This window comes from Colossoma macropomum, unplaced genomic scaffold, assembly GCF_904425465.1.
Source record: "Colossoma macropomum unplaced genomic scaffold, Colossoma_macropomum, whole genome shotgun sequence".
In the NCBI taxonomy this organism is placed as follows: domain Eukaryota; kingdom Metazoa; phylum Chordata; class Actinopteri; order Characiformes; family Serrasalmidae; genus Colossoma; species Colossoma macropomum.
In genome coordinates, this window is record NW_023494803.1 from 3,099,045 (window position 1) to 3,108,771 (window position 9,727).

General features: G+C 41.3%; 1 protein-coding gene across 2 annotated transcripts in view; it reads right to left on the minus strand.

Moving 5' to 3' along the window:
* Positions 1-9,035, minus strand: part of chst15 (carbohydrate (N-acetylgalactosamine 4-sulfate 6-O) sulfotransferase 15) — a 58,122-nt gene extending 49,087 nt beyond the window's left edge. For both annotated transcript variants that reach the window (XM_036593820.1, XM_036593821.1), the window contains exon 1: positions 8,869-9,035. The gene's annotated coding sequence lies outside the window, so the exon portion shown is untranslated. The remainder of the gene's footprint in view (positions 1-8,868) is intronic.
* Between the last annotated feature and the right edge of the window lie 692 nt (positions 9,036-9,727).

Genomic DNA, 9,727 nt, shown 5'->3' on the forward strand with positions numbered 1-9,727 from the left:
GGGCTTCAGGATCATTCTGATTCTCTCCAGCTTAAATCAAGCCATGCACAAATCTACAGAGTGAGTAATGGTGGAGATTCTATCTGAGTAGCTGAGCAGATGAGCGCTAACTGAACACTGATCTCTGGCTCCTCATTCTGGAGTAGATGGGTCCCATCGGCCCTTGTAGAAGCTACAACGAGCTGACCAGACAAAAGACTGTCACATATCAGCAGCTGCAGGAAAGCCCACCCCAGAGGACTCCTTCGTCAGTTGTCTGAGACTTCCTTTTCCCTCTCTGTCTATCTGAAGGTTATGAGAAATGTTTTGGCCCCCTTAACTGTGCACTGACGCTTTGAATGCTTACATTACAAATCTATTTACTTTATTTATCCACATATTCATAGCCAGGGCTGTAGCTCAGTCGATAAGGATGAAGCAGCTCCGTAATGCCTATAGACGGCAGTAGCTGAAAAATGACAGAGAACTATGCTGCTTCTACAGTTTACAGGCAGTTTGCTTGCTGTCTTCAGCGTTATCATCCTGATCAATTCGTGACACATGTATTGTGATTAGCGATGGGCATTTCAGTCAAATTTCATATTTGAATTTGAAAGGCATTATTTGAAAATACTGGAAGGACTCCTACGGCCAAATGCTTACAACATTAGGATAATGTTACACAAATAAAAGCTCCACTCAGCATCTTACTATTACTATAGTCATAGTACGACCCCATTTCCAGAAAAGTTGGGACGCTGTGCAGAATGCGAATAAAATTATAATGCAATGATGTTTAAACCATGTAAACCATATTTTTAAAGGAAAATATTACAAAGACAACATAGCAAGTGTTGAAAATTTTATTGTGTTTTGAAAAAATGCAGTGCTGTCTGAGGGCCCAAAGATCACAGCCAGCAAATACTGGTTTTTGGTCTTGTCCCTTGCATACAGAGATTTCTCCAGATTCTCTGAATCGCTTGATGTTATTATGTACCATAGATGATAAAAACAAAAGTTCTTTGGTATTTTATGTTGAGAAATGTTATTCTTGAATTGTTGCACTATTTGCTCGCACAGTCTTTCACAGAGTGGTGAACCCCTCCTCATCTTCTGAAAGACTCCGCCTCTCTGAGATGGTCTTTTACACCCAATCATGTTACTGACCTGTTGCCAATCAACCACCAGGTGTTTTTTTGGCATTACACAGCTTTACCAGCCTTTTGTTGCCCCCGTCACAACTTTTTGGAACATGTTGTTGGCCACAAATTCAAAATGGGCATATATTGTTTCAAAAAACATTCAGCATTTGATATGTTGTCTCTGTACTATTTTCAATGAAATATAGGGTTTAAATGATTTGCACATCATTGCATTTTGTTTTTATTTACATTTTGCACAGCGTCCCAACTTTTTCGGAAATGGGGTTGTATGTGACATGCGGCTTGAACACCAAGATATCAGTCTGTCTAAAATCTCTGACATAAATACACAATAAAATGCTCAGCGTCTCTTTCAACCTCGGCTAAAATTATTAGTTTAGTAATATCATATATTATTTAATTTTGTATCTTTCAGCTCAAAAACAGCTTGTTTGTGAAGAGCTGCCTGACACCAAATGTTATAAAACTCCTAAACTATGGTAAAAGTTTTATTCCATAAGTCGAGTGTAAAATTAACTACAGCTTGTGCGACACTTCTTGCCTGGTTTGCTGTTTAGACACCTGCAGTAGTCTTTCTGTGCTGCCTCCAGAGGAATGAACACAATAGAACCAAACAGAAGCTCTAAACTGCCCTCTGGTGGAGAACAGAGTTCACTGGGTCTCATTTATCAACCGTTCTTAAGAAGAAATTTCTTCTTAAAACCCACTTATGCAGATTTCACGAAGATTCTGTTATTCACCAACGTTTTCTACTTAAGAATCTACTTACACTCAAGAGCACAAACAATTCTGTGGTTTAAGAACACGTCATGAATCTGACGTAGACTTTTTCTTAGGACCTTTCTCAAGGACAAATCCTAAGAAAAAACTTAGGAAGACACTGGAGAATGAGGCCCAATGTTCTTAAATATGTATAACATTACAGAGAAGCTACATTGCTTATAAAATATTCTACTACTATTCTACTTCTATCATGAGCTAGTTAGCAATATCAAGCCCTACTCATGATTAAAGCCATACCTCCTCACGTATCCTGTCTTAAAGTAACTCTTGAAACGGCGCTTTGTTTTCCACACAGGGGATTTGACAGTGACGAGCCTGGTTGACAAGAGAACTGTGATTTTGAGTGCTTTTGCCCCACATGTCAAGAGGAACTTGTTTTCTTTTCATGCCAGCAGGCAGAACTCTCTTTCAATTACACAGACAGAGGGACCTTTTTTCACTCATAAATCAAAAACAATCATAAACCATGTCAACCGACTGACTCTGAAAGGCTTTCGAAAGACATAAAAAGGACTTTTACAGTCCACTGAAGTTTCTTTCCTTCGCTTTCTTCGACCTAACAAAGCATTTTTTGCTCTGCCATTACGATAACCAACTCACCCACACTTATAACACTTATTTTTCAGGGTTACAAGTGAATCAGTATGTCTTACACATATGAAACCACCAGCACAGTTCACAAGAAGTCCAGTCTGAGTCACATGAAGTCATCAGAAGTAAAGGTCCAAAACTAGTATGTTTAAATACTCCGCTTCAGCGGTGAATGAACAGAGATAAACTGCTGTATACTGGAACAGTCATATGTAAACATATTCACTGTTGTGACGCACAGTTATCTTCACAGTTATGATTATTCAAAATGGCCTATTTTTGCATCTTGGTACAAGTGAACTGTAAGTTTTAAAGCTAAGTGTTTACAAAATACATCAAACGCTTTCATTTCGGAAAAGCAAGGAACGTTTTCCATGCTAAGCGCCTTTCGACAGCTGATAGTTTTGACCCACCAGCTATGTGCGGGCAAACGCAGGGCTGCCTGTCGATACAATCACTTCTCTTGATCTGAGGAAACAAAAGACATCAGCTACGCATAAAGTGACGTTAGTCCAAAGCTTTGATTTCCAGATCGGAGACAGATAGAGACAGCTCGAGAGAGACCAAATGGCTGTGTAAAAATAAAGTAAACCCACCCCTGCACACATCCTCAGACACACAGAGAGAGTTCAGTCCCTGCAGTGTTGTACACCGAGGCAGGTACGACAGAGGTTAATCTAAAGGGCATCTGTCTACCTGCCTGTGGAGAGAGTCACTGGCTCCCAGAGGGGAGGTAAAGGAAATGTCAATACAGCGGCACGACCGCAAAAAAGCTCAGCCCTCAACCCTCTTCAGACCAGCTCCTTACACAACCACTGAAAGCAGCTATGAGATGGTTATGGTGCCACTGATGTGACCATGACGTTATTCATGGTGCACAGTAATACTGAGAAAAGAGGTATAAGCTGAATGATAACCTACACAAAAGGATATTTGGCTGTCATATTTGTGCTCCGCTTACTATACAGGTGCACTTTGTAGTTCTACAGTTACAGACTGTAGTCCATCTGTTTCTCTGATACTTTGTTAGCCCCCTTTTACCCTGTTCTTCAGTGGTCAGGACCCCCATGGACCCTCACAGAGCAGGTACTATTTGGGTGGTGGATCATTCTCAGCACTGCAGTAACAATTTATTCAGTAAACGCATTTACAGTTCTGAAGAAGTCCAGCTCCGCAGGGAGTCCACAGATTCTGAAGAAGAGGAGAGGAATGTGCATCTGTTTCTGTCTCTCGCTGTTAAGTAATCTACTCCAAATGTGCAGTCAACCACTTTAGTGATGCTAAAATGCTTTCAACCAAAAACTACATTTGAAGTAGTTTGAGAAAGTTCTTGTCATCTTTCTCAACAGCAATGATAAAAGCTAACCACTCTCACCTCATCTGATTGGGGTTCGATTGGACTGTTATGCCCAATCAAACCACAAGCGCAAATACAAGGATGAAGGGAGGACATGTCCTTCCACATTTTAAAATTACACAATACAGTAGTGGGCGGCATCGAAAAAAAGCCTATAATACTGATAATTAAGGCCCAATCCCATTTCTTATTTTTAGCCCTACCCCTTGTTTTCGAGTGTCACCTTGCCCCTCGGAGCTGAGTCACAACAAGTAGTGGTTGAAATCTTCCCCTATGAAATGGGACCCTCAAAAAAAAATCAACATTACTTCATCAACAGCTACTAGCGCTGCTCTGTAGGCGACCCGGCCCGTCTGCAGTGACAGCAGAGGAGGGTAAAATTCAGCTCCTCACTGCTGGGCTTTAGTTACATTTAGGGCATCATATGCTTTCAAAGAGGGGGCAATTATTTATTATCGCCCACCCCTAATTCTTCAGTGATATGAAGCTGAAGTCAGATATTCACCAGCTTCTTGTTCGAATTTTCCCATTCCACCTTAAATGGTGCAGCAGTTACATTCTGGCGCTTCAGGCGTCAGAACTGCTGGACTATTTAAGGTGGAACGGGAAATTTAGCTAGCTAGCTAACGAGTTATCAGCATACTGTTAGCGATTTTTATACTTGTTATGAAGAAAACGACCATAATACACAGAAACGACATTAAACTAAGATAATAGAGTGATTATTGTAATTTTTTAACAGAGAAAATTCTCACATTTGTGGGTTTCTTTGGTCTCTTGTTCTCCATCTTGCCGGTTTTTCTTTTTTTCTCATAACTCTCTGTTTGGAGTCTCTGAAAAACCTCCGTTTGGAGGGTCAATATAGCCCCAACACTTCAGCCTACCCCTCTATCTCAACTAAAATTGTGACACTCTACCCCTAGACGTGAACGCGCAAAACGGAGGGTTAAGGGGTAACCGGTGGGCCTAAGTGTTCCCCACAATATTTAACTGAATTATCACAGTAACAGTCCCCACTGATGGAAAAAAAACAAAATTACTGCCAGTTTAAGAACCTAAGATAGTATTCCTGCATATAAAGGACTTTTAAATTAACTGATAATGTGAATAATCTTGTACATCAGGTGAAACGAGCCGTTTCGAACAGCATCAGGCGAAATGGCTTCAGAAAAGGAGGCGTCAGGCTAAGCTAAGCAGCCTTGGATGATAAAGTTCATGTGGCAGTTCCTTTCTTTCCTTTCAATTTCCTCTGTTTCCTGGTCAAATGAATGACAACAACTGCAAATTTTAATGAACTGTCCTTTTATTTCATTCTTTTATTTTATAAAGATTGAGCTTCATCTCACAAACTATTACTGTTCACTCCTGCGTCAGTTTCAGTGACCGAAAATCACTGGACAAAAAAGTGTTGCTATTATCAACTCTCCTCACCTTGACACCTTAGCCTGATTCTCCACTCACTCGCCCAAATAAGAAGACTCTGTTACTGGCAGTGTGATCAGGGATTAGCCAAGCAGCTAGCCTACCAGCTACCTTTGATATACACTGTGTGATTACTGTCTTTCTATACTAAAAAGCACCAACATTTGGAGCACTGGCTTCATAATGTACAAGAGTTTGCAGTTATTCTCATACATTTTAAAACTTGAATTAAACCCAATATAGACTGTTGTTTCATTTCATTATCATCAGTAACAACAAAAAGAAAGCACTGTGATCATTTGTTGTCTTATGCCATAACGGTTATTAACGGTCTTTCCTATTGTTGCTTAATTATCCAACATTATTGAGATATTTTGATGTAGAAACTTACAAATTCAGAGAGTTTCAGTGACACACTGGAAAGAAAAACTGCCACTGTAATGAGCAATAAAACTGTATCTGTATACTAAATACACACTGATTAGCATTAACATTCAAACCACCTCGTTTTATCAGCTCCACTGCACTTTGTAGTTCTACAGTTACAGACTGTAGTCCATCTGTTTCTCTGATACTTTGTTAGCCCCCTTTTACCCTGTTCTTCAGTGGTCAGGACCCCCATGGACCCTCACAGAGCAGGTACTATTTGGGTGGTGGATCATTCTCAGCACTGCAGTAACACTGACGTGGTGGTTGTGTGTTAGTGTGTGTTGTGCTGGTATGAGTGGATCAGACACAGCAAAGTTTTTAAACACTGTGTCCACTCACTGTCCACTCTATTAGACACTCCTACCTTGTCAGTCCATCTTGTAGATGTAAAGTCAGAGACGATAGCTCATCTGCTGCTGCACAGTTTGCATTGGTCATCCTCTGGTTCTTCATCAGTGGTCACAGGACGCTGCCCACAGGACGCTGTTGGCTGGATATTTTTGGTTGGTGGACTATTCTCAGTCCAGCAGCGACACTGAGGTGTTTAAAAACTCCAGCAGCACTGTTGTGTCTGATCCACTCAGACCAGCGCAACACACACTAACACACCACCACCACATCAGTGTTACTGTAGTGCTGAGAATGATCCACCACCCAAATAGTACCTGCTCTGTGAGGGTCCATGGGGGTCCTGACCACTGAAGAACAGGGTAAAAGGGGGCTAACAAAGTATCAGAGAAACAGATGGACTACAGTCTGTAACTGTAGAACTACAAAGTGCACCTATATAGTAAGTGGAGCTGATAAAATGGACAATCAGCGTAGAAACAAGGAGGTGGTCATAATGTTATGGCTGATCGGTGTATTTGAGTCTTTTTAAGACGATGACCTCTCCATGATGAAAGGAAGTCTAACAAAATCTGATTTGAATAAAGTGTGATGTGACAGTTGGAGAGACCGCTGAGGTGTATACATGCGAGTACGTGTGAAGCGAAGAGCCTGGCTGTCAGTGTGGGCTTGAATGTTGACTCAGCTCTAGGCTCTATTTTCCGCAGCTGCCCAGATCTCAGGCAGGACCCATGTCTTTCTAAGGAAAAGCGTCTGGCAGCCAGTCTCCTGTTCACACCCCTTCTGCCAGCACTTACTCATCCAGTACCGCCCCAGAGATCCATCACAACAGCGAGAACCATGACAGTCTGTCTGCTCTGAGCAGCTTGAACTTTCCTGAAAAGACTGGCAGCCCCAGTGTCACGGATACTGCACATAAAACGCAACGGCAAAAATAATACCATTCCAATCAGAGGTATGTAGTGTTTTCCCCCCACACATGGCACAGCCAGTGCCAGGCCGCTCTGCGCTTCGGCAGTTCAGCATTCCTGTCAGTGTGGGATCGATAAGCAACACCTACTTATGCCAGAAGTGACTAAATGTATTACAGACAAGAACTAATTGCACTTACACTTCCTGTGAATCCTGTTAAATGTAAGGGGGTTTTCCCTTTTTTTAAAAGGAATTTACAGGGGAATTCCAATACTTTATAATTCCATGTAAACATACACATACAGATGTAAACACAGTCAGAATTTCATGGTATGATGCAAAATAGTCCACTGTAGAAAAACCTACAGACTCAAATTTCTTTACAGTGCTGGTGATAGGAATCCAACGCAAATACAGCCATTTTATTTACTGTCCAAATGTACCATTATTGTGATAAATAATAAATAAAAACATCATCTGAGCATATCGTGGATATCACTGCATGTTTATTAGAAAGAGAACATAATTAGACCTGATTAATTGGATTTAATGTGGCACTGTATGTAAAATGTTGAACACAAATGATTCAATTCATACTTTTTGATAGTATTTTTAAAATCACTCTTAAAAAAGAGGTTCTTCAGGGGTTCTTTAGTAAAGAAATTAGTTCTATATAGGACCATAAACACACAAACAACCCTTTGCGTGATTAAAGGGTTGTTTGCATTTTGAAAAGGGTGCTATATAGCACCCAAAAGGGTTCTTCTGTTGCTAGAAGCTTGGCATCATATCAATTGAAGAACGCTTTTGGGTGCTATACAAAAGCCTTTACAAAAAAGGTTCAATATAAGAACTCTTTCATGGTGCAATTAATCATGCAAAGGGTTCTGTGACTGATCATGGTTCTACATAGAAGCATTTTCTTTACTAAAGAACCTTTGAAGAACCATCTTTTTTAAGAGTGTGGGCCTACTTTGTCTATTTTAACTTATCAGATGTCAGAAAAAATGTAAATTGTGGCGCACTGTATATCGTAGAAACTTCTTTAAGTATTAAATAGTGTTTTAAAACACTTACATACTGGTAAATCTGAAAAAAAAATAATAATAATTTTTCTTTAGGGACTATTTTGCCTTACAACGCCTGGCACATAGCTCTCCGCCATCAATGCATTTAAAAAAATAGTTTTAGGCCCAAAATTTCATCTCAAAACATACTGCAAAACAATGTTTCAGGCACCAGACAGCGTATTTCACGCCATTTCATGTATATCTTTCTGTGAAGCCTCTAGCTTTCAGACAGTAAGAGCTTCAGACGTCTGGTTCCTATCACCACCACAGAGAACAATCCCACTCTGCAAGTTTCTCTAGAACGGAGTATTTCACACCAGACCACTCTGAATGACTTCGTTTACATCTTAACCGTTAAATTAGGCAGACTTTATGAAAAAGGGATGAAATTTCTCTATAAAATCACCGTGAAGCTCAGAGCAGATCACTTTCAGAGCACAGACAGCAGCAGCTCCTCATCAGGCGAGCTGACAGAGTTAGTGAGGGTCTTACTTGAGAAACGTATCCCTGTCGCCTTGGCTGAAAGCTTCATAGCTAATAGTCTAATGGAAGGCAACTTCAGCATAATGATGAGTCCAGTCGAGCCGTTATTCTACCGCTAACCCTCCACTGTACATCAGAGGACCGTGCCGGGGATAGAAATCAAACAGAGCCCGGGCTAAACAGCCCAACGATACAAAAGCAGCCGCAGCCAGTGACTTAAATTAGCCCATCAAACAGCGTTATTAGGCTAACCTGACCGAGCTCGGGGAAGATGACAGTGACCCTGTTAGAACAGTTCCGTCTAGTAAAGCTGTTAAAACAGAAACTTTACCTCAGACGCGTTTCCTCCTCTCCATCCGTGAAACGTTTGGCTGACCGTTAACCGTGAAGTGAACTCTTCGCGCGTGCTGCTGCGCTCGCGGTACCAAAGTTTCCAACGGACTCCGCTTCTGACAGCGTCTCCTCTTCTGTTCACAGTGTAAACTCCCCTCTCTCTCTCTCTCTCTCTCTCTCTCTCTCTCCCTCAAACTCTCTCTCTCCCTCTCTCTCTCTCACTCTCTCTCTCTCTCACTCTTTGAGTCTCTCTCTCTCTCTGACTCTGAGTCTCTCTCTCTCTCTCTCTCTCTCTCTCACTCACTCTTTATGAGTCTCTCTCTCTCTGATTCTCCCTCTCTCTCTTTATGAGTGTCTCTGTCTCTCTCTCTCTCTCTCTTTATGAGTCTCTCTCTCTCTCTCTCTCTCTCTCTCTCTCTCTCTCTCTCTTTCTCTCTGAGTCTCTTTCTGTGTCGCTTTCTCTCTCCCTTTCTGACTCTCTCTCTCTCTCTCTCTCTATCTGACTCTCTCTCTCTGAGTCTCTCTATCTCTGAGTCTCTTTCTGTGTCGCTCTCTCTCTCCCTCTCTCCCTTTCTGACTTTCTCTCTCTCTCTCTCTCTCTCTCTCTCTCTCAGCAGGGGGTTTTATCGGGTGTGGGTGGATGCAGCGTCGCTCGTGCACTCGAGACACTCTACAGTTCAGCACTGAAAATAAGCTCAAGCACAGTATGAATATCACCCAGAACTTTCTTCAGAAGGAAATACGCTGTAATCATATGAAACAGAGGTTAGGTGATTCACAAGTGACTGTAGGCTGTGGAAAATAATTTATGAACATGAATAGAATTTATATATATATATATATATATATATATATAT